Source organism: Rhagoletis zephyria, unplaced genomic scaffold, assembly GCF_001687245.7.
Source record: "Rhagoletis zephyria isolate East Lansing unplaced genomic scaffold, Rhagoletis_zephyria_1.1 Rzeph_scaffold_01203, whole genome shotgun sequence".
NCBI classification, from domain to species: Eukaryota; Metazoa; Arthropoda; class Insecta; order Diptera; family Tephritidae; genus Rhagoletis; species Rhagoletis zephyria.
Genome location: NW_016158287.1, coordinates 32,595 through 57,542, shown reverse-complemented (window position 1 = coordinate 57,542; position 24,948 = coordinate 32,595). Strand labels below are relative to the sequence as shown.

The following is a 24,948-nucleotide window of genomic DNA, read 5'->3' as shown; positions in this document are numbered from 1 at the left end:
AGACCTGGCCAAAACTCACCCAATCACATATTTAAATTTTGCTAAACGACGAGAGAATGAAGAAGAACAAGTCGCTCATGTGTCTGATGCAAACAGAGTTGACAACGAATTTGAGTTGCAAAATATAAGAAGGGTATTTTTTTATTATGTAAATATTGTGAAAGGTAGTGATTATATTAAGGAATTAAACTTTTAATAAAGTTTAAATTAAACTTTTAATAAAGTTTAATTCACATTAGTTTCATGCTTAACTTTTTTATCAACATTTAAATTAGAATTAAAGCAAAAAGTTAAAAATGTATTTACTTCTGATTTTAAATTAAATGTAAAGGGAGTTTTAAGTATGTAAATATAAAAGCTCAAAATTATAAAAATATATATCTCTATTTACGTCATAATATAATAAATATCTATTTATTTTTTGCTTCTGTCGAGTTAAAATGTGTTTTGATCAGGGCGATCTACCGCCAATGGAGGATTCTTTTTTTTTGATACTTTTGACAAGATCTCTGTTAAAATAAAATATATATTTTTTTTAAGTCGATTTCACGAATTTCATTAAAAAGGGTAATTCTTTCAGAAACTGCGCTTTTTGCCCTGTACACTGGTGTTGATAGAGAAATCGCATTGAATATTTTTGCGAACTTTTCTCTTTGTTTCCCAAAATATTTAAAAGTATCTTTTACAAAGGTCCTTAAAAAAGATTCCGTCTATATATGGACGGCATCGTTTTGCTACACCTATAGCGACCATATAAGATGCTGCTTTAACTTCTTTGCTCCTATTTCTTTCTAAATTTTTATTGGAACATACTGGTTTCAACGACCCTTTCAAACGCAAAACCATGATATTCAGTGCCATGGAATGTGCTGTAATGGAGCTTAACAAAAAATTGTATCGCGCGTCCGATTTCCTTATGACACACCAAACATTCTGCCCCTCCCTTCCCATTACTAAAGAGTAAAAAATCGACCTCCCAATCTATAATGAGCATCTTTACCGAGGCTTGCTTTGACTTGATTGCTTGAAAGGTGCGAATCGATAGAACACGGTCAGAGCATGAGAATACCGAGCCAACAAAGTGACGTAAATTTTGCCGTCCGGAATTGTCCGGAAACGAACAGAAAACTACTACAATTCGTATCAATTCGTATCCAAAAACGTTGAAAAAACAGCGCGCTTTCATATCTGAAAACGACGGAACGTTCGAAAAATATAATGTTAGTGGTAAAATTTTCTTTATTTTATTATTCAGGTACAATTATTGTTTAATATTTATAAATAATAGGTCGGAAATTATACTGGCAGCTTAAAGACTAAGAAGAAGAAAAAGTAAATAAGAATTAGTGTGGTTTATGAGAATTCCTTTAAAATTAACTCCCTATACTTTAAACAGTGTGATGAGTAAGTGTACAAAGCTCTGTAATCTCAGCCATTTAAAATGTTTATTACTTTAGCCAGATTCAAAACCGTCTCCCTAAATCAGTCTAACCGCATGTTTTTATATGTATATCGAGTTTCTCAAGCATTAAATTCTTTCAATGGTTCAATATTTGCGCTGTTTGCTATACTGTGCCACTTAGCTACCCAACACGCATTTTGTCTCACCGCCTCCTTGGCCAGAATGCATGGTAGTCTGCAGTCCGGCAAGCTTAAAACACCTGGAGATGAACAACATGTGGACACTCAGAGTATGAAAATATAGTGGAAGTAGCTTAGTTTCCAGATGAATCATATAATTGGGTGTGTTTGAGAGCAAATATATGAGCATCTTAATAAAAACCCACAGGAGCTTCTATACCGATTCATGTTTATTTATACCTCATATTTGTGCTCCATAAAATAGGATCGATCTTACAGCTGCGTCGAAAATTTTAAATTTTTTAGATACACAGATGTTTGGATTATTAATGTATTCTAGTCAGGTAGCGTTGATGGACTTTTTGATACTAGTAGTTTTTCTTCTAAATGCTTGACATAAGTGAGTTTATAGTTGAGAGTGACACGGAGGTATTTGTATTCGTTCACAATCTCAATGGGATCATTACCAAAGTTCCTGCTATAACAAGAAGGAACTCTGTTACCCCTCCTAAAAATCATAATAATTGTATTTTAGTTGTTCAAGCTGAACATTTGAATGCATATATACGTAGTCGTTAGTGGCTGAAAGTGCAGAGGAGCGTTCTAGTACTTCTTAGCTTTCGGAAGGTGCTTCCTGATTTTTTTTTCCAACAATGAAAAGGCTTCTGTAAAGGAAAGCATAGCGAGCGAAAAATCGAATAAGAAATATTTCAGAAAATCAGGCAAAAACATATCCGTTTCACTAAAATGTTCAATACTTGTCTGTACATACGTTTCTGCCACACACTTTAGTCGAAAACCGGATCGACAAAGTACCCGAAAATGGAATCGGTAAACTTTTTGTCCTTTTCAGGATCCATTTTCGGGATTTTCGCTGGCTGGGTAGGTATAGGCATCTCTGATTCATAGAGTACGTTAGTGTATGTGTAAAAGCAGAATTGAAAAATTTGGCACGCGTGCCTATGAAATGGCCAGCTCTGCCATATATTTATACATATGTACATACATATTTATATATGTATATATGCACGTGTGTATATGAAGCACTGTAGTCAAAATTCTAGAAGCAGTCCTAAACAATCAGCAGAATAAAAAGTTCTGAATATATATATATACATATATATATATATATATATGTTTTTTTTTAACATGCAGCAGGCCGCGAAACAGAGTCACTTGGCCACATACTCAGATGGCTTCTTTGTCTGCTTGTGTGTGTCACTTCGCGAGATTCCCGAACGTAGTTGTCACTTCAGCAAGTAAAACAAAATTCCAAGTCAAATTCTCAATTCTCTTTTTGGCTGATATAAGCTTTATTCTTAGAAATATAAGCGATGGCACATATGATGAATGCCATAATGATGATGAATTTAGCGTAATTTTAAGTCCAATTCCAATTTTTATTTGATCTATAATGATTTCTTGGGAAGTCCAACATCATTTTAGTGGAACAGGATTCCTTTCCAATTTTTTTTATATATATTGGTTAGACTCCAATGGCTTGACTAACATTTGGATAACTGCTTTTGGCCCGTGACACCGCCGATAATAATATTTCGTATTTAATAAGAGTGAGTGGCCACATGGATAACACAGGTCCACAAAAAAAAAAAATCGATGAAAGGTTCATTTGACCAAACCTAGTCTGTTATATGTTTTTGGGGTCGCTGAACACGAATCTGAAGTCCGTTTTGCTCCATCGCGTCTGGATTTTTTCCTAACCTCAAAAAACAACTCGGATTTTCTCTGTCACGTATTGATTTAAAATCCGCTATCAATTAAGAAATATATTTGTTCTGTGAATGGGTTTGTGCACCAAATAAAAAATAAAATTTATTTGTGATTTGATTTGTCAACCAAATAAAAAATAAAAAATTGTGATTTGATTTGTAGATCGAATCAATTTGATTTGTAATTTTTCAATTAAATAATATTTTTGTTATGCAACGCAAGTAAGATATTCATCATCTTCCAACTTCCAGTTCTACGAAAATCTTTAGGATTTTTGGAACTAATTCGGGATTTTCGAGCCTTCTTCAGGATTTTCGGAATCTTCGGGATCTTTGGACTATTTCAGAATTTTTGGACTATTTCGGGATTTTCGAGACTACTTTGAGATTTTCGAGATCCTCGGAACTAACTGGGGAGTTTCGAGACTTCTTGAGGATTTTCGGACTATTTCGGGATTTTTGGACTATTTAGAGATTTTCGGGATCCTCGGGACTAATTGGGGATTTCCGAGACTTCTCCGGGATTTTCGGAATCTTCGGGACTACTTCGGGATTTTTTGCCTTTTCGTGATTTTTGAGACTACTTTGATATTTTAGGGGATCCTCGGGACTAATTCGGGATTTTCGAGACTTTCTAGGGATTATCGGAATCTTCCGGACTACTTCGGGATTTTTGGACTATTTCACAATTTTTGGACTATTTCGTTATTTTCGAGACTACTTTGGGATTTTCGGGATCCTCGGGACTAATTCGGGATTTTCGAGACTTCTTCCGAAGAGGTCAAAAGAGTCTCGAAAATCCCGAATAAGTCCCGAAAATCCCGAAGTAGTCCTGAAGATTCCGAAAATCCCGAATAGTACCGAAAATCAATAAAAATATTGATACCCAAATCGATGACAAAAACTATCAAAATCTATAAAAATACGATAATAAAATCAATACCCAAATCGATAACAAAACCGATAACAAAATCGATAAAAATATCGATAACAAGGTCAATAAAAATATCGATAGTAAAATCGATACCCAAATCGATAATAAAATCGATACCTAAATCGATAACAAATTCCATAAAAATATCGATTATTATATCCATAAAACCCGAGAATACCGAAAATCCCAAAATAGTTCCCTGGTTTAGTCTCTGTGTATCTATACCATTTTCTTTACTTTTATCGGTATCCTCATCCTCATCTTTTTCTTAATATTTATCCTTGTTTTAACGTTTATGCGTATCATTTTCTTCATCTACATATTCTCCTTCACCTTTGCCCTTATATAAGAATGTGTTTAAATTTACCTTGATATTCATTTTTGCATTTATCTTTAGACATCTTTATTTTTGTTTTTATTTTTACGTTTGCCTTTATCCTTTTCTTCTTCAATATAATAAAATTGCTATTTTCAGTGTGTCATATTATGAATGTGCACGCTCTCTTCTTTGTCATAAATGTTCGCACATGTATGTGAATGTATATCGAGCCCTAACCGCCAAAATAACGTAAGCGACATTTTTTTTTTTAATTTTCTTTTTGATGCAGAAATATTCCTAGAGCATCTAGATGCATTTCTGCATCAAAAATAAAATTTTGAAAAAAATGTCGCTAACGTTATTTTGGCGGTTAGGGCTCGATATGTCGTGTAAAGAAATGCCTAACGCTTTGCTTCCTCTTATGTACGTCCACTAATATTTTTCAGTCTTTCAATAACCCACAAATTAAGACACTTATAAATAAAAGTCTCTGCCAAAGTGTCTTTGCCTAAGGGGAAATTTAATCAGTTGATAAATACCCCACAACAGAAAACTCAAAAAGATCGCACAGAGTGATTTGCCACTGTGAGAAACACTGTTTGTTTGAGAGATGAGTGTTTGTGTCAGTAGTAAACACCATACATAACAAGTGGTGAGGGTTATTTTCGATCTCTGGTAAAAATTATTAGTTTAGGTTAAAAGGACTGAAGAGCAGAACCCTGCTTACTAATAGGCCAAGAATAATGGCACTGAAATAACATTTGGGTTAAGGACTAATCTTCTTCGATGCTGTGAGCTCGTATTTCCACCTGTGAGATATCTGCAAGTATTGCAAGGTTTGCCGAGAGTGCGGAATCTTCTTCTATAATCTTTTTATACCCTATGTTACGTCCGAGGTCACTCCCTATATACCAGTTAAAGCCCCATGAAAATCCATTCCATAGTTCCGGAGATTAGTGAGTTCAAACAGACAAACAATTGCAGTTTTATTATAGTATAGATAGATAGAAGATAGAAGATTAAGGGCCGGATTCACAGCGTTTAGTTAAATCATTGTTAACTTATATTACGTTCAAATTGGCCCCATTTAACTTGTTAAATGAAAAAGAGCATTTTGTAAAACACAATCGTTCACATTGAATATTTGGTGTTAATTTTAACGGTTGTTTGATTTCAAATAAAAATTAAAAAAAAATATTCAAAATCCATTTTTTTTTGTTTAAATTTTGTTTTGTGCGTATGTTTGCTTTATAATAGAGACTTCAAAATGTTAAGTTCGTATGCATTATTTATCTCTGCGTACGATGAGGCCTGATGAGAAATAACTAGTTCTCGCCTTGGTCTCTTTTTTGACGGGCAGACATGCATACAATTTTGATATTTTTTGATAATTTTTAGTTTTAAATATTTTAGAGAATACATTTTTTTTAACGTTGGCGTGCTAAAGGATAGCTTTTGGCTCTTTCTGATTGGCTGAAGCAGATAGTTGTATAACAACTCTGCACTGAAAGGGTTTTCAAACGAAATAAATTATTTAACTGGCTCAATTTTCCGACAATTGCATACGATTTAACTGGTTTAGTGGTAAGCAGTGTGCAACATCGCAAAAAATATAGAAAAAACGGTTTTTCTTAACAGCGGTCGCCCCTCGGCAGGCAATGGCAAACCTCCGAGTGTATTTCTGCCATGCAAAACGGCTTCTCATAAAAATACAATCGCCGTTCGGAGACGGCGTAAAACTGTCGCCTTTATGTGACAACATCAAGGCGCACGCCACAAATCGGAGGAGAAGCTCGGCCAAACACTAACATATGTGTAAGCGCCAATCTATTATTATTATTATGCTTGTAATATCTGCACTTCTTTCAAAGAATGTATGATTACATTTATTCTTTACACTATAGAAAACATAGACCAAATTATAACACGACACTAGCATTATATTTTAATCATTAATGTTAAGCGTTTTTGCAAAACATTTTGTCAAACAAAAACGCTTAAAATTAACGATAAAAACAAAATAAAAGTGGTGTGTTATAATTCGTACTATATTTTTTACAGTGTGGAGAATTTAAGCAATCACAAATTCTACGAAACCAGCGCAGATTTTACCAAAATAATTTTGTTAAATATACGAATTATTTTTGTGCATTTTACAAAAATTTCGTAAAAAACAAAGAAATTGCACGAAATTCTTTAGTAAATATTACGAAATTCTTTAGCAAATAGTACGATGATGTGTCATATTTTCGTAGTATGTACGAAAACCGTTTTGTATAATCAACGAAAACTTTCGTTGCTCAAAATGACGAAACATTTCGTAAGGTGTACGCAAGTTGTCGTTATATTTACGCAGATTTTATTTTCAGTGTTTGATTGAATGTGACTGGTGGGACACTGAAAAGAACTCTATTTTACCCTTGCGCACTCAAAGATGAATTTTAGCCAAAACACTTAATTTTCACGAGCGATGTATTTGTGTTGTAAAATATGAATTATACGCTTTCGTTTTCAATATAAATGAGGTTTATATAATCTTCATAGAAATATTTAAAAATATTTAAAGTTGTGACTGGTGGGACATCTCCCTGTGACTGGTGAAAAGTAATTATGCATGAAATAAAAGTTTCCATAGACAAAAACTACAACATCTTTTGATTTTTTTATATTCTCCCACAGGTTAATGAAATATAGTCATTCAAAAAGAGGTTACTACTGAAATAGAGATAATTAAGGCATATTTATATTTATGTCGTTTTCCTCTTTTCAATGGAATGACCCAATTATAGGTATTTACATCTTATTGCATATTACCATAGCTTGTTTTAAAATATTAAAAAAATAGAACCGGCTTATAACATAGCCAAAATGGTGTTAATGCCTACGTTGTTTATAAAAGATATAAAGATAAAAATTACAAATAAATAAAAATAAAAATCCAATGAATTACTAAAACTAAACTAACGAGCAATATCATATATTTAATACTTCTATATTGGCACTAACCTATCCGCGCAATGTGGATTCAGCAATCAAAGGGAGATAGTTGTGAGCCAAATGTATGTTTTGCGCATGCGCAGGTTTCCCATGTATTAAGACTAGTTTTCACTATGTCATATTTTGACGCCAAAATTTGGGGACATATTTTGACACAACCTTATCTCGTTTATCTATACCTTTACCGATAATATTATGGGCCAAAAACTGACAGATAGCCGATTTAGCAGCACATGTACACGACTAAAGTCTATCGTGATCGAAATCAATTGATAAACCGCTTTTTAATCCCATTTGACAATGTGTTTTCACTTATTTGACGACAAATGCCGCTGAATTTGACATAGTGAAAACCAGCCTTTAGCACAGTATACAGTAATCCAGATAGCCAAAACAAAAAATGTAAATATGCTTATTTGACATTTTGTTTGAATGTATTGGTTGATATTTTTTCACAGTTGTCGTTTTCGTTAACCCAAATGAAATCCAATTTAATTATTTTCTTATATTGAAAAATTTTTCAAGTCACATCAAATAAAATAACGAGAAAAACCCAATTCCAAGCAAATCAAGCGTGAAGCGTAAGCGATTATGACAGGATGCAGTTCCTATATAAGTCAAACCATGTTCCGAACACAACTTTGAGTGAATAGTGGTAGGCTGACTTTGTAAAATGGTCCCATCGATTAGGCGGTAAAACAAGTATTACTTTGCTTAAGGTCGAACTCTTATTTTCAAATGCACGAAATTTGTATGTATTTGTTCAGCAGCTTATTCACATTTGAAAGAGGATAATGCATGAATTAATGCAAGTAAAGACGGTTTATGCAGATAAGCAAACGCTTTTGTTAACCGTATAAAATGTATGTACATATATACACATATGCATACATATTATATCAAAATATTCAGAATGACAACACGAATTGGTTCAGCCCTCTCTGTTTGTAAATACGCTAACTCGAACAAAATTTAGATATTTTAACGAAAGTCGGCCTCGAAGTTGCCTTTGGTATAATTTAGGTTAGTGTTAAATTTTGGCGAAATCTGCCAATAACCACGCCAACCTCCCACGTAGTTATCAAACATATTTTTGTTTTATTATTCGTTTTTTTTTTACGAATTTTGCTGTCCAAATTTACTTTTCAAATATATCAACAAACGTTTGTGGGTACTTTTGCATCAGTCGTTGCCTATGGGTTAATGACAAAAAAATCCTATACATTCACAATATTTCATGTATTAATTTTCAAATAAGCATATTGTCAACGGCAGGTTTACTGTATACTGTGGCCTTTAGTATCTGTGAATATATGTGACAAATAGATTCAGGCGAATTTGACGTGTCCTCAGTAGCACCTGAAAATAAATTTGGGGTTGGATTATTTTACTCAGGGGTGGTTATGACCCTTTGTTGACGATGTTTGCTTATAAAAACTGAAACTTTATGATGAAGTATTAATATTTTATTTTAAATACCTGGAAATTAAAGAACCGATTTAAAAATTTTTACAATGGTTACCAATTTATTATTTTAGAATGTTTAACTCAAACATATATCTCAATTTTTCACTGAGTAAGGATTTACTCACTATTCGGGTAAAAAGGAATAAATAACTATATTAACCTACTCAAATTTGTGCTGAGCTTTATATAATATTCGCAATGTTTATTTGAAATTTCGCTATTTTTAACCGACTAGCAAAAAATGAGGATGTTATCAGTTCGTCGGAATATTTTTTTTGTTTTTTATGTATGTTACCGCATAACTTTGGACCATGTCAACCGATTTATATATATATTTATATATATATATATTTTTTTATATGAGAATTGAAGTCGGTTTTTTTGCTAAAAATTATTTATTTTTATAAAGTAGAGCTCATAATCTAACAAAAACTATATAAATCCAAATTCAAAACTTTCTGAAAAAATTAAATGCAGAAAGTTTTATTAGAATTGCAAGCTTTTTAGTAAAAAAATTTCCGCAAGTTATCCACGTACCAAAATACGCATGTAAAGCTATTTTATTTAATTAAGCTCGTTTTTTCACATAAAAGGCGCTAGTGCGACATTTCTATAATTTAATTTATTATTATAAAATTAGTGAAATTAAATGTAAACCAAAAATTCCCTGTAAGTTTCTTTTAAAGATCCGCCACTGCGATTTGTTTTGAATTCAAGTGTAAATTTTAAATACGATTACTCGGTTTTCCTTTTCTTTTTTTTTAACCGACTTCCAAAAAAGGAGGAGGTTATCAGTTCGTCGGAATATTTATTTTTTTTTTTTTTTTATGTATGTTACCGCATAACTTTGGACCACGTCAACCGATTTCGATTTTTGTATCGGAAAGGTAGTGACTCAGAGGTGGTCGCATACTAATCTGGTTGAGATCCGATCAGTGGATCTTGAGATATATGTATATATATATTTTTTTTTATATGGGAGTTGCAGTCGGTTTTTTTTTTTTTGCTAAAAATTACTTGTTTATACATCTGTACTGTAATGTTTGCTGACTGCACTTGTAGATACTGCCAATATAGAAGTATTACATATATGAGCAATATGTAGTTAAATTTTATTTATTATTAAAAAATGTATGTTTTCCATGTTTTTTCTTCAGGCGATGTGTTATCTTTGCTTTTTTAACCGACTTCACAAAAAGAAGGTTTTCAATTCGTCGGAATATTTTATTTTTTATTTTTATTTTTTATGTATGTTACCGCATAACTTTGGACCAGAGTTGTGAAAATGCATTAAATTTTTTAATGCATAGCATTTTAATGTAAATGAAAAAGATTAATGCATTAATTTTTGATATTTAATGTAAATGAAAATTTCAATGCATTAATTCCGAAGAAATAATGCTAATGATTTTTTTTGTATTAACATTAAAATGTTTAACTAAATGCTATTGCAATAATTTATTGCATTAAAATTATAACAAGCATTAAAAACCCATTAACTAATTTCATTTTGAAGTAAATATTCTTTGCTGATGTTGAGGGTAGAATTTTAAGGTCAAAAAGATAGTGACGGACGTTAAGGCTGGTTTTCACTATGTCAAGTTCAATGGCATTTGTCGTTAAATAGGTAAAAACACATTGTCAAATGGAACTAAAAAACGGTTTATTGATTGATTTAGATCAGAGTAGGTTCTCAGTCGTGTACATGCGCAGCTAAATTGGCTATCTGTCCGTTTTTTGCTCATAATATATGTAATCGGTATGCATCAACAATCAACATAAAAATCTACAAAAGCACTCTGAGTTGTATGCACATTGGCTTTTATTTTCATAAAACATCTAACAACGTTTAGAAGAATTTTTCTACAAATACACATAATATAATGAAGCTGAAAAAACTATTAGTAATTATTCCAAGTCCTTCCAAGAAAGGTTATTTATATTTCACTAGAAAAAAAAATTTAATGGTTTTTAATAATGCAAACGAGCAAAAGTATTAAACATTTTAGTGCATTAAAATTTTTTCATTAGCATTAGCTTGGATAATTTAATGAAAAAAAAAATTTCATTAGCATTACATTTTTCAGAATTAATGCATTGAAATATTCAATTGCATCAAATTTCATAAATTAATGCATTAATTTTTTTACATTAACATTACTGCTTTAAATACCATTAATGCATTAAAAAATTAATGCAATTGTCACAACTCTGCTTTGGACAACGTTAACCGATTTCCATAATTCCTTTTTTAAAGGGAAGGTGTTACCTCAACTGTGGTTTAAATCCGATCATTGAATCATGAAGAAATTAACGATAATCTTAAATTTTTATATGAAAATTGAAGTCGGTTTGGTTTTTTGCCTAAAAATTACTTGTTTGTTAATTGCTTTATGCATGTCCTTTTCAAACTCTATAGCTCATTTCTTTATAAGGCATCTATAAATGTTAGTATAGGGCATGAAGAGGAATATAAGCAAGTTTTGTTGTTTAAAGACGCATAAATAAATGTCCATATTTGTACAAGTGTGTACATAAAAATCTCACGAACTTTTGATTTTGGTGAGTATGCATAGTTTTGTAGGTATATGGTCAAAATCACTATTTCTGTTGAATATGGCTGACTTCCAAAACGTATCAATACAATGTTTGGAAACTGTTATACTGCGGTATTCAAACTGTTTGTATATGTAGAGTTGCGACACATTGCAACCTTATACATTACATATTTTAAATATTCAATTTATCAATGAACAATTTTTTTGAATTTTCCATTTTTAAAACAGAAATGGTAACCAAAAACAAACGAAGCATCAACTTTGTTTCTGATGCACTCTAGCGATGCGTTTCGATAACTTTTCGAATGCGTTTTGGAAAGTATACTTTGTCAACATTTTGTACTTTGGCGTTATGGGACATTCTACTTTGTACGTATGCAAAGCAATTGACCTATTTTTCAGAAGAAAATATATTATAATAATAAGAGTTATTGTAGTGTTTTATCCTATCTGAAACAATACCCGCTCGCTGCAGTCCCAAAACGAGCTAAAACACCATGACTCAAAGTGATGATTTTTTTCTTTTGCACGGAGTATTTCCTTTACCGAATATCTTTTGGCACTGATATTTTTGTATAATAATCTTAAATGTATAATTATTATAAAAATATACTACACGTAGGTGTGCCATTCATATATCATATTAAAACAAAAGTTAATAAAGTTGTGCCTCTGGATTATTAAAATTTAACAAAGTTTTCCTGTTCTACGTAACTTTTTACGGTATTATTTTTGAAAATGGCGTTAAAGTAATGTATCCACCAGAATTGAAAGTGTGTCTCTAATAGAAGCAGAGTATTGGAAATTTGTTATCTGAAAAGAAACTCAAGAAAAAAATCACTTATTTATCGTTAGGTGGACGGTGTGTTTTATGCTAGAAACTGTTCTACACTTGTATAATGTGTTCATATATCGGTAAGTGTCCAAACAAAGTTTAAGCTAGTTATCAAGGCAAAAGTTTTCAAATTTTAATGAATTACCCAGGACCACGAAAAAAATCGATGAAAGGGTAAGTAAACCAGACCAGTGGGGCTATTCTCAAACGGGTTAGCGACAAATTTCGGATCGCTATCGCAATTGGCCAACGTATGTTTTGAATGGTGCAAGGTTGAGATAGCGATACGATATTCGTCGCTAACTTGTTTGAGAATAGCCCCACTGGTGTTTTATAGTATGTTTTGGAGTCCGTTTTGCTCCATCACGTCAGATTTCTTTCTATTCTCAGAAAACGTGGCGAAACTTTTACCCGCATTTTGGTACTGATTTGAATGTGAACATATGAATACAGTGTAAGAAAATTATTTTTCTATAATTGTTTCCATCTTTCAGTCTTCCTCCGGGGTTTTTGGACATGACGAAACATGTTTTGCAAGTTCTGGATCATATTTTGTGGGAGAAAATGCTCAACACCGTCAGCCAAAGAAATAACTAAAAATTAACGCGGTTTTCTGGCGTTTTAAAACTGGGCTATAAAACTGTATACCTAATTTTTTTTAACATTTTGAATAAAAACTTTAAAATTTTTGGGTGTAATTGTTAAAGTTAGACTTTTATAATTTTTGTAAGAAGTTTGAAATGTGGATTTATGTGGTGCTGTTTACGTAATGTGCTAGAATTTTATAAAAAAAAATTATAAACATTAAATGAACAAAAGAAAAATAACGAAAACTGGTCGAAATGTCACTTAACTTAATCAGCTAACCACAAGTGTATATGGGCATATCTCACGAACTTTTGATTTTCGACCTTTGGAAAAAATAAAAAAATAAAGTTGTGGCACACTCATCTAACCGACTTCATCTTTTTCTTTTTGAACCTTGAAACATAATTAAATGAAATGGAAACTCATTTTTCAAGCTCGGTAATGTAAAAAAAAAATAAATTATAAATACCACAGGACTACAAAAAAAGCGTTGTAAAAATTATGAAAGGTTCTTTTTGACCAGATTAGGTGTTTTAATATGTTTTTAGGATCGCTGAACACGAATCTAAAAGTTTCGCCACGTTTTTTGAGGTTAAAAAAAAAACGAAAAGATTCATGTTCAGGGACCCCAAAAACATATGAAGAGCGATTCCGAATCTAATTTAAGCCACATTTTATGTGGTTATATCTAGTTAACTTTATATAGTGATTGTGTATCGTCTTTAACAATATTTGTCACTATTTACTGTTAACACACAGTCGGCTGTGTGATGACAATTATATTTGTGGTTAAGCTAACAGCATCTCATTTTGCGTTAAGCTTTTGTTTCCATATTTTATGGTGAAAGTAAATTGAACAAATTTCAAAAATTGTGTTAAAAAATAGCATTTGCACTGATTGTATGATATTATATATACAGCGTGGCGACGAATAACTGTTACCCAGGTTTTTTTGAGAAATAAAAGGGGCCTTTATAGATTTTGCGAAAAAAGTATTTTATTGTTAATTTTCCACACATTTTACTTTAGTTGTATTAATTAGTTTTTAAATTTTAATTCTTATTTACATTTGCCAGCAGTGTAAACTTTGAGAGAAAAGTTCATTTGGCATATATATATATACAGATGCGTGCAACTAATTAGCAACGAAATTCAAAACGATATTGCTTGCAAATTATGTTTACTTATTTATTTTTAATAATTTTCATTTAAAATATAATTCAATCTATATCAGAAACCACAATAACAAAAGTTGCAAAGCTTGCACAAATTGCAAAAAAATTAATCAAACTTCAAAAAATTGTCATCAAAATTTAAAAATTTTTAATGAGACTATTTAGAAAATTTTCGGGTATGCAGTTTTGTAGCCCATTCAATTTTAGTATAATAAAGTGCAAGTTTCAAGTCGCTAAACATTACCGCTGAGTTTTTAGAATTTTTTTTTGTGGAGGGTGTTGCGCATTTTCTTCCATATAACACATGATCAAAATTTTTTTTACATGGAAAAAAATCCGCAACACCCTCGACAAAAAAAAATTCTAAAAAATCAACGGTAATTTTTAGCGACTTGAAACTTCCACTTTTTTATACTAAAATTGAATGGGCTACAAAACTGCATACCCCAACATTTTCTATATATTCTAATTAAAAATTTTGAAATTTTGATGACGATTTTTTTAAGTTTTATTAATTTTTTTGCAATTTGTGCAAGCTTTGCAACTTTTGTTATTGTGGTTTCTGATATAGATTGNTTTTAAATTTTGATGACAATTTTTTGAAGTTTGATTAATTTTTTTGCAATTTGTGCAAGCTTTGCAACTTTTGTTATTGTGGTTTCTGATATAGATTGAATTATATTTTAAATGAAAATTATTAAAAATAAATAAATAAACATAATTTGCAAGCAATATCGTTTTGAATTTCGTTGCTAATTAGTTGCACGCATCTGTATATATATATATATAAGATCTGCTTCAGTTGAAATCTGGCAGGTATTAAGTAACAAAAGACCTAATTTAAATATGAATAATTCAGTCGAAACTTTTTTGGAACCTTCTTTTATTTCTATTTAGATGAAAGATTTACAAATATTTTTAGAATCAATTTCCTCGCCAAAATACCCGAAATTTAGAGATGACAACCGCCATTAATACTTGGACATCCCTTTCGTTGATCGATTGAGCCTGTTTTTGCCACCTTCTATGGAACTGCGTTATTCTTGAAGGTGTGCATTTTGTTTCTTTTTAATTTTGATTTCATATAGGCCCAATAACGCTCGGTCGTTTGAAGCTCTGGGCAATTCGGAGGATTGGCCTCTTTTAGTTCAATGTTCATTCCATTTTGCGTATAAAGCTCTTGCGCTTTTTTTGCACAATGGCTTGTTGCCAAATTAGGCCAAAACAATACAGGCTCTCAGAACAACATTCCAGGTGCAACAACACGTTCAGAGGGATTCGGATTCCTTTTCAAAGTCCTTGGAACATCCTTCTCCACTATTTTATTTATGGTGCCTGATTTTCCGCCAGATTCCGCCTTTCTCTCAATGCTGCAATTTTTGTTGATATTTGACAATGCATTTTGTACCGTCAACCTTCCAATTTTCAGCAATTTTACTAACCGACATTGGGAGATGTGTGGATTTTGCGTGAATTAGTCCAAAATCATTTTTCTTTGCTGAAGTTCTTTGCTCTCCACATCACTTATTTTTAAAGTTGCGCATATGAAAATAACTGTAATAAAAAACAACGATAGCAGAATCAGCACACTAAATAAATNGGCAATAAAAGATCGGAAATCATGTTGTGACATGGAACGGGTTTTTGGTTGCACAAGTTTGTTTATCAAACAATTGAGTTTCCATGCGGTCACTATAGCTGATCCCAATGCATTTGTCCATAATANAGAATCAGCACACTAAATAAATGGCTGATCGAGTAGTCGATAACAAAGTTATGCTATGTATAGTGCTGCCAAATTTCAAATGAAGCAGATCTTATATATAGATATATTTTTTTCTTGAGAGCTGCAAACTGATTTAAGAAATTTTTATAGAAGAAAATTTCTTTTCCAATTCTTGTGCGTCATTTTATATGATTTTTTCGTTTTTCCTGTGAGCTGGAAACAGCCCTTTAGCGTCCTTTATATACTGGTTTTGTTTGTAATTGGAAAGTATGTGACCGAATACTCTTCGTGCGTTTATTACAGTTACGTATTCGTTTCCAAATTGTAATCAACATTGTAAGCAGACTCAGGCAGGTTCTGCAATTCACTTCCGAGTGAATATCAACCCCTGTCAATTTGAATTCAAAGCGAAATAGATTGAAATTCACTCGGAAGTGAATTGCAGAACCTGCCTGACTACCTACAATGTGGATTACAATTTTAAATTGCTCATCGGCGTTTTAATCCATTAACCACAACCGTTGCTTTTAAGAAACGCTTACTTTAAAAAATTGTAAAAAAATAACCTAAGTCAATATTAAAGGCAAACTTACGCATTATAAATTTGAACTTTTTGGTTTTTAACGTGCATAATTATTTTTTAAAATTTTATTTTTTTCGATATTTCTCTTACAAGTAAAAAAAGCGCAAATTTTAACATATTTTTTTTAAATCCGTTAAAAAAGAAAAACATATTTATTGAAAATATTAACAAAGAAATATTTTCTATACTAAAGTATGCTAACTATTTTATGTCCACGATTATGTTTCACATAATATCGACATCTGCTATGAGTGTTTAAAAATCGCCGTTTCTTTAAAGCAACACTGGCGAGATATGTTATCTTTCTAAAAAATTCAACACATTCATAAATTGCCCATTTCAAATATTAAACGACATAACTAAAATATTTCAGTAGCATTTATTCAACTATGGAATTTTTCAAAACATTCCTTTGGATGCAAAGTGAGATTGCACTTCTTACATTGAAAGCGGCAAGTTTTGTGGCACACTTTGCATCGTAACTTTTTACCATCGGGAAGCAGAATAACAGAATGGAATTTTTCATTTAACCTCGGTAATTTTATTGGGCGATTCATTTCTTCAACATCTTCATCTGAATCACGTAATACTGGACCTTCAGTGTAAGTCAATAGAGACCTGGCAATAAAAGATCGGAAATCATGTTGTGACATGGAACGGGTTTTTGGTTGCACAAGTTTGTTTATCAAACAATTGAGTTTCCATGCGGTCACTATAGCTGATCCCAATGCATTTGTCCATAATAGCCACCACCACTTTTTTCCTCTTATTCGTATCCTGTAGTTGGCAACAGCATTGTTGTGTAGATCAACACCCTCCATTCCGTGATTGTACGTATTGATTACCTTTGGTTGCATTATTGCTGCCTTTGCTCGTTTCGATTTGTTCCATCGGTTTACTTTTAATTCCGGTTTTAAACGAAACGACTGTTACTAAGTTAACGGAAAAATTGTGAAACAAACAGCAAAGCAGAAGTAGAAGAAGTATTGACAACTTATTTCGCCAGTGTTGCTTTTAAGCAACGCTTGTTTGCGGGAAAACTCATTGCCAGAAAATTATGATACTTTAAAACTTGGAACTAGGCACTGGTCTTTATTAGAGCACCAGAAGCCAAATAAACAATTTTTTAGAATTTTTGTTTGTCTGCCTGTATGTTTGTACGCGCATCATTCTAAACAGAGTGAGAGATCTAAAACAGAGGTTCCCAAACTTATTTTTCTCGTAGACCCCTTTCAAAACTGTACTGGTTTCAGTGGACCCCCTGATACTCATTTCTAACATATTCCCAAAGCTCATCAGAAAATGTGAAGATTAAATCTAATTCCCAAAGCTCATCAAAAAATGTGGTGTGGTGGTGTGGTGTGGTTTTGCATCGCGGGTGAGTCCTAAAACTAAATTTGGAGTGGAAAACATAAAAATAAAATATTTTCTTGTGTTCTATTTATTAAAATAATGTGATTACACTCTTGCAAGGTTTAAAAAACAGAGCTCGTAAAGCGACGAAAGAACTATCTCGTTCTGAGGAGTTATATTTTTAAGAGCAATAAATAAACTCCTCACATGTTCGTGAATTTGTATGTGATGTAGTTTGTTTGTGTTGATGTCATCATTTTTATTTTTATCGCTCTGAGTTTTAAAGTGATGCGAAAAATATTCGTCACTCGCATTAAAAAAAAAAAACAAAACTTAAAACAACAAAACTGCAAAGCTTTTGACGCCAAACTTCAAATTTCAAAATCCAGTATGGCGTCCGAGATTTAAATAAATTATTGCATTTCTTTGAAATTTGCTATTTAGAGGTTCGCATTCATGGCAACTCCGAAGGATGTTATCGGAAGTTGTCGTTACCGAATATTACGCCCTTCCTTACTGGACACATCTGTCATTCTTCTGTATCCAATATGGCGCCCAAGAATTTAAAAAATTACTAAATTTTCATGATATTTGGTATTGCCTTTGGTATGCCTTTGCCAGTCGGGCATTTTTCTGAGGAAGCCCAGGAGGCTCGTAACAAAGACTTCAGATGGTATCACGAGCATAACACTCGAAAAATGAACAGGAAGGAATCTAACGAAGATTTATTTCACATGTTAATTATAACATCTGATCCTGTTTTATCTAGTAAGAGACGACCCCCTCTTCGAAAAGCAGATGCCATTTCCGAAGAAGTTATCAGTCTTTTGCGTGAACCAACTCAAAACGCATCAGTTTTTGTTGAAAGTGACAGAGATGAGTGAAAAAATATTTCATTTCTATTTTAATTTGTTGTCAGTAATATTAGTTAATACAGGGTGTTTGGCAGACGTTTGAACATACGTGAACTGGTGATAGTTGGGGCCATCTGTTACGATTACCGATTACGAATTTGATGTCAGTTTTCGAAACTTCAAAATGGCGGATCCAATATGGCGGACACTTTTTGTATTGGATCCGCCATTTTGAATTTTCGAAAACTGACATCAAATTCGTAATCGGTGACTCCCAAAACCCCTGAGTAACGATTTTCAAGCGAATCCGATGAATTTTATAAAAATGTGTCCGCCATATTGGATCCGCCATTTTGAATTTTGAAAAAATAATATCATATTCGTAATTAGCGACCCCGAAAACCCCCGAGTAACGAGTTTCAAGCGAATCCGATGAATTTTTCCAAAAGGTGTCCGCCATATTGGTTTTCTGGGGTTATATCAAAACCCTGATGTGATGGGGTTAAATGGACCTCGGATTCGGATTCAGCGACCCCAAAAACATAACGTACACATAGTGAGACCTTTGGGTCAGAACACAAATTTTTTTTTGTGTGGCTGTGTAACCATCGTTTAGTAATTCATTTAATTTGTTAGACAATTTTTATTATACTTTTTAATCTGGGGCAACACTCAAACACATCAAAAATATTCTAAATTGTCTAACTAAATATTTCTTAAAATTCTTTCATTTGACATCCATTTTTAATATTTCATACAACTTGGGTATAAAGTAATTTAATCAACTTCTCAAATATGTGGCAGCCCTCTTCAAAATATTTACAAACTACTACCTCTTAAACCTCTTTTGTCTGACACCCATATAGTGATACCTTATTCACTTACCAAATTCCTTTAATTAAAATCGAATTACATTTTTTAAACATGTGACACGTAGTTAAGATATAAAGCCTTTTCAAAACCATTACGTTTGATACCCATATTGGAACAATTGATTTACCTTTTTAAATAATTTGTGCCTAATTTCATAACTGGTGGCAACTCTTTTCGAAAAAGTAAAACCTTATTGAACATCCGCCCCTTTAGCCCTTTGATTTGACACCTCACTTTGGAAAATCGAACGAACGGTACGGATCTGATGGTATTAAATATTAAACAATTTTAATTCAATTGTTCAACAGGTGGCAACTCTTTTCGGAAAAATAAAACCAGTTTGCACATCTCTAGGCTAAGCGCTTTAATTTGACACCCTATTTTTGAAAATCGAACGAACGGTGCAGATCTTTTATCCAGAACAAAAAAATGCCTTCGCGTATTATATATATAGTTTGAACTTAATTTTTTAAACGGTGGTAACTGTTTTCGAAAAAGTTAAACCTTATTCCACACCTACAGCCAGAGCCCTTTGATTTGGCACCTCACTTTTGAAAATCTAACGAACGGTGTGGATATGATGGCATTGATTATTAAATTATTTGAATACAATTTTTTATCAGGTGGCAACTAATAATAATAATAATAGATTGGCGCTTACACATATGTTAGTGTTTGGCCGAGCTTCTCCTCCGATTTGTGGCGTGCGCCTTGAAGTTGTCACACAAAGCGGAGGGACCTACAGTTTTACGCCGACTCTGAACGGCGATTGTATTTTTATGAGAAGCTGTTTTTCATGGCAGTAATACACTCGGAGGTTTGCCATTGCCTGCCGAGGGACGACCGCTGTTAAGAAAAAACCTTTTTTCTATATTTTTTTTTGCGATGTTGCTTTGACCAGGGCTTGAACCCAGGCGTTGCGGAGTGGAAGCGCGCACTGATTACCACTACACCACAGCGGCCGACAGGTGGCAACTCCTTTTGAAAAAAAAAACTAGTTTCCACATCTACAGGCGAAGCGCTTTAATTTGAGCGAACGGTGCAGATCTTTTATGCTGCACAAAAAATGCCTTCGCGTATTATATATATATAGATTATTGTTATTAATTCATAATTTGATCATAAATTCATTTTAAATATGTTCGATATACAATAAATCAGTAATTTTTCTTAAGAGATATATTGTGTTACTCAACTAAAAATGAAATTTGATTTGACAGATTTCAACTGAATAAGTTTGAATGTAATATAGAACTCGAGATCAGTGAGCCTTAAAACCTAGTACGTTGGGTAATTCTCCTTATTTTTAGAGAAATTGACAGCCCATTCGACGGCTGTCGAATCTCAAGGTTTTAATTTCACGTAAAATTCGTGACTAGCGTGTCTAAAACCCCTACCAGTAGCATTTAAAAACATATTCTTATTTTCAGAAAAATCAGTCAATTTTAAAGCTGTCAACTCTCTAAGCTTTAATTTGACGCAAAATTCGTGATCAGCATGTTTAAAAACCTTATCACTAACGTTTTTAAAAAGATTCTCTGATTGTTATAAAAATTGGCAGTCCGTTTGACAGCTGTCGACTGTCAAACTTTTAATTTCACACAAAATTCGTGACTAGCGTGCCTAAAAACCTTAAGTAGTATTTTCAAAAAGATTTTCTTATTTTTAGAGAAATTAGCAGTTGATTTGACATGTGTCAACTGTCAAACTAAAAATTGTATGGCATATTCAGATTTAGCATAACAAAAATACTACCATGATGCATTTTTATTATAATCGTAACAGCCCTTCTAATTTTTCGCGTAAAACATAGCTTCTCCGACCATTCGGAGTCGGCTTAAAACTGTAGGTTCCTCCACTTTGTGTGAAAACATCAAGGCGCACGCCACAACTCGGAGGAGAAGCTCGGCCAAACACTAACATGTGTGTAAGCGCCAATCTATTGTATTATTATTATTATTATTTCATACTAGCAAATGCACAGCTTTCTTCGCGGCGCCCGATAATAACTTTTGCGTTGCTTGACCAATACAAAAATGGCGTTGAAATGCAAAACGGTTTGTAATATAAAAATTAATAGTTTAGGTTGTAAGGACTGAAGAGCTGGAACCTCCCTTACTCATAAGCCAATAATAATAGCGCTGAAATAACATGATATACATATGTACGAATCTCGTTCAATGGCATGAACTCTTTATTTCCACCTTGGAAAACTCTGCAAATATTGCAAGGTGGGCCAAGAGTGCGTAGTCGTCTTCCAAAATCCTGCTGTGCCACAGGATGAAAGCTTTTTCTCGTTCAAATGGGGTCATTGATATTCCTACTGTGTTCTTTATAATTCGTCACACTTCTTGATATACCGATTACCTGTTGATGTGCCTAGGATATCTGTTGCGCTTAAACAATTTTGAGCTTCTTTGTACGTATGCTTAAAGGATGGGGCTTTATTAATCATCTAAAAAGTAATGGTCTTATTAATAAAAAATAAAGTAGGTTTAAAAATTTATAAATAAACGTTTTCATACATTTTTGAATTTATAAAACTTTTATAAAGCTACTTTATTTTTTTAGAATAAGGCCATAAATTTGTAGAGGGGTATCTAAATATCATCATTCTAGCGTCTTCTATGTATTTGGGGAAATTTTTTTCCAGAAGCAGTTCTTATTATAAAGATAATACCCATTAATCCAGATCGTACGACAAAGACGACATCAGCGCCATCTGTCGGCACCATTTGTTGCAAAAGTACCTATATATATTTTGTGATGCGAGCATCCAACGTCGTTCGGGCTAAGCAAATACAAATATAAAACAGTAAGAAAGATTTTCAGTTTACTATAAATTAAAGGTGACGAAGTATCTTTCTTGTTTAATTTAAGGCGTCCTCATGAACAATACGTTTAAATTTTTGTTGCGGGATGTCGTTAGCATCCGACATATAATCACATGTCAAAGCAAAGCCTCAGAGAATACTGAAGATTTTTAAATTAAAATGGAAGGTATGGGGGACTTCTAGCAGAAACACATCTCCTTTGCCGCATCCAGTACTAATTCTTGCTTCAATTATATTGGTCATCATTTTTTTCACTACCAATATTGTCTCATTATTAAGGTTAGGTGGATAAAGGTACCAAAAAAAAAGAATGAAATGCGCTTTAATTTTTAAATTGAAATTTTCTAATTGTTCAAACGCGAGGTGGTTCCTCCGATGTAAATACGCACTCGCGTTTAAATTTTGTATTTTTTCCACATTTATTTAAAAGGTTTTAATTTAGACATATGTATATATTTTATTTTGTACTTTATTTATATGTACATAAAACCCGTGCGCGCCCGTTGATGGTATTATTAGCAATGCCTTCATCATGCTGCTAAGTCAACTGGTACAGCGAGAGTAGGCTACGTTAGGGTGCGCCGGAAATCATATTGAAGCGGAGTCTTCAACATCCTGGGGCCCCCTGCAGGAGTGCGCTACATGGTACATTGTGCAGATTTTGCGATCCTCGGGTATTCGCTTCCTCTTAAATTCCGTGATAATTAAGGATGCTGTTCTGCGTGATTGGTGGGACGAGCAGCATACTCTCTGAGCTTTGTTAGCTATCAATGATGGGGTGGTGATCGATGTCCATTTCCTGTAATGATAGGAGGCAAAGGAGAATGCAGAAGTGGATGCTCTAATATATGATAATTTTTGCTATGAGTGTATGTTCTGGAAGGAGAGTAGTGTACTTTGAGAATGGGTTTAAACTTGAGGTTAAGGGGAAGCCCTTGTAATGGAGATTTTTTGTGTAGGCGTTTTGCGGGGAGGGGTTACTCATCGCAACTATTGCCTGATTGAATTTGTCCGTTGGAGATGTCCAGTTTATGGTGGGTATGCGTAAACGATTTAGGGCACCAGGATTTTGAAGATCGAGAAGGCTCATGTAGTTTAGAGCTTGAGTGGGACGAGTATGATCGACCAGGGATGCTTGTGCGATTAATATAATCTCGGGTGATAGCGTATTGATTGTGTACACCAGTTGAACTTCTTGGTTGTTTCGCTTTTGCCTTTTGACAATAGCCACTTACTGGGCACGTGTGGGAGAGTGGAGGCCACTGTGTCTTCTATTTGTGTGGAGTGACAGAGGTTGTTAAACATCTCATACAAATCTGGCGCTTCTAGCACTGTTCTCTCATAGGGTCGGTTAAGGTCACGGGTTGTCTGAGTGTTTATGGCGTTAAGTGTTTTTGTTGTGCAGTGCACGTACGGATACCATGCTGATGTTTCGCTGGGGTCAGGTGTTATGGAAATTGGGGGATTAACATGTTCTCTGTGTTTCGGTAAGATCCCCGTTTTGTTGGGAGGCACACGCCGGGAATGAGTAGAATGGCTAAAGACAGGTCAGTGTTTACATGTATCGGGTGATCCATCCAGCTATGATTCAAAACTTGGAAGTCGAAATTGGGGCCAGTTCGAGGCACGTAATAAAAGCGGCATTACTGCGGTACTGATGAAAAATGGCAACATTGTTGCAACTGCCCATCTGATAATACATTGCTAGAAATTCACACAAAACGTGATACTTTAATAATTCGCGCAACACTGCGGTTGTGATTGCAACTCGAACAAGCCCTTGCTCGCGCAATACTGGAAAGAATAATTGAAAATTGCACCTTCCGAATTGACCGCCTACAGCGTAGTCGCGACCAATATTTGAATGAAATTATTTTTAAAATATACATTTAGGTTCCAAATGGAGTCAATGATAAACAAATTATATATTTATGCATTTTTTGGTAGTTTTTTGACAAAATTTTAATGCATTTTTTATATATGTATATATTAAAGTATAGTTTAAGGCACTGGAATCCACCATAACAATATTAAAATTTCAGTAACCTATATGAACCTTATGTTTTGTTATTTAACACATTGACTAATTTTTGCACCTTATAATTTATAAGGGATATTGCCACGCTGCAACCAATTTTCCCCCTTCGAAGTGTTTTTTGTTGTAAAAATACCATGAGACATGTATTGAAAAATCTAGCCAGCGTATGGACCGTGCAAAGAATGCGAATTCTCGCCTGAGACTAATGTTGTTTGCCGATAGAAGCGGCGTTTTTTCTTCACCATCGCCTTCAATCCTGCTTTATGAAGCAATCTTCGCACGGTTCACATGCTAGCACCTCCACTAGCGCACCCCACAGCTTCTTTAGCGGTATATATTCTGTCAGACGCTATTAAGCGCCTAACTTCTCTTCCTTCTACTCGGATATTTTCGGCTTCCCTCCACCGTTTTCTTTGCAATCTGCATGTTAGTAGCTTGAAAGCCCCCAAAGATTTTTCAGTATTATTATTTATTATTATTTTTTTTTCAAAAAGCGTCTCATG

The 24,948-nt window shown here is 33.3% G+C and overlaps 1 protein-coding gene and 2 long non-coding RNA genes across 4 annotated transcripts in view; 2 read left to right on the top strand and 1 right to left on the bottom strand.

Annotated features, from left to right (window-relative positions):
- The window catches only part of eIF4G1 (eukaryotic translation initiation factor 4G1), a 129,084-nt gene that overhangs the window by 88,645 nt on the left and 15,491 nt on the right, over window positions 1–24,948 (top strand). The window lies entirely within an intron of this gene.
- LOC108363153 (uncharacterized) lies at window positions 73–16,652 on the bottom strand. The gene is made up of 4 exons (XR_001847568.1): window positions 16,642–16,652; window positions 11,863–11,948; window positions 7,278–7,279; window positions 73–83 (listed from the first exon to the last, which is right to left on the bottom strand). It is a non-coding gene; the product is annotated as an uncharacterized LOC108363153 (long non-coding RNA).
- Window positions 5,518–24,637, top strand: LOC108363154 (uncharacterized). Its single transcript, XR_001847569.1, has 3 exons — window positions 5,518–5,729; window positions 20,488–20,489; window positions 24,627–24,637. It is a non-coding gene; the product is annotated as an uncharacterized LOC108363154 (long non-coding RNA).